The following is a 508-nucleotide window of genomic DNA, read 5'->3' as shown; positions in this document are numbered from 1 at the left end:
TGCCGGACCTGAGACTCAAACCTGCAACCTTTGGGTTACAAGTCCAACTCTCAAAAAAATAACTGTTACACCACCCTTCAACTGAGCGAAGGCATAATAGATAAAATGACAATACTATGACAATAATTATGACTGAAAATGTGGCTTTGACTATGCCACACACTACATTAACCGTTCAATGTTGGTTTATCAAGTGATACACCAGTTTGAAGGTGGATGAATAGGAAATGTAGTGATAGGGATAATACAGACATACTCACCAAGACTTGCAGTCAACTCTGGATCTTCAATCTGAGGGACGTCCTCACATACTGAGTTCTCTGTAACTTCAGAAGCTGCAGAGGCCAACACATTTGGTTATCTAGACTATCAGGGTCTTACATTATCATCTATTTTAGTCTAGAAAATTCACAAAATGTCATCATACATCTGTCAAAGTGGGCTCACACCATCTTTCCACCCTCCAACATTTAGTGAATTATCATTATTGAACTATGACAACAGTGCA

The sequence above is a fragment of the Sinocyclocheilus grahami genome, unplaced genomic scaffold, assembly GCF_001515645.1.
Source record: "Sinocyclocheilus grahami isolate Dianchi unplaced genomic scaffold, SAMN03320097.WGS_v1.1 scaffold1054.1, whole genome shotgun sequence".
NCBI classification, from domain to species: Eukaryota; Metazoa; Chordata; class Actinopteri; order Cypriniformes; family Cyprinidae; genus Sinocyclocheilus; species Sinocyclocheilus grahami.
This window is presented reverse-complemented; position numbering follows the sequence as displayed.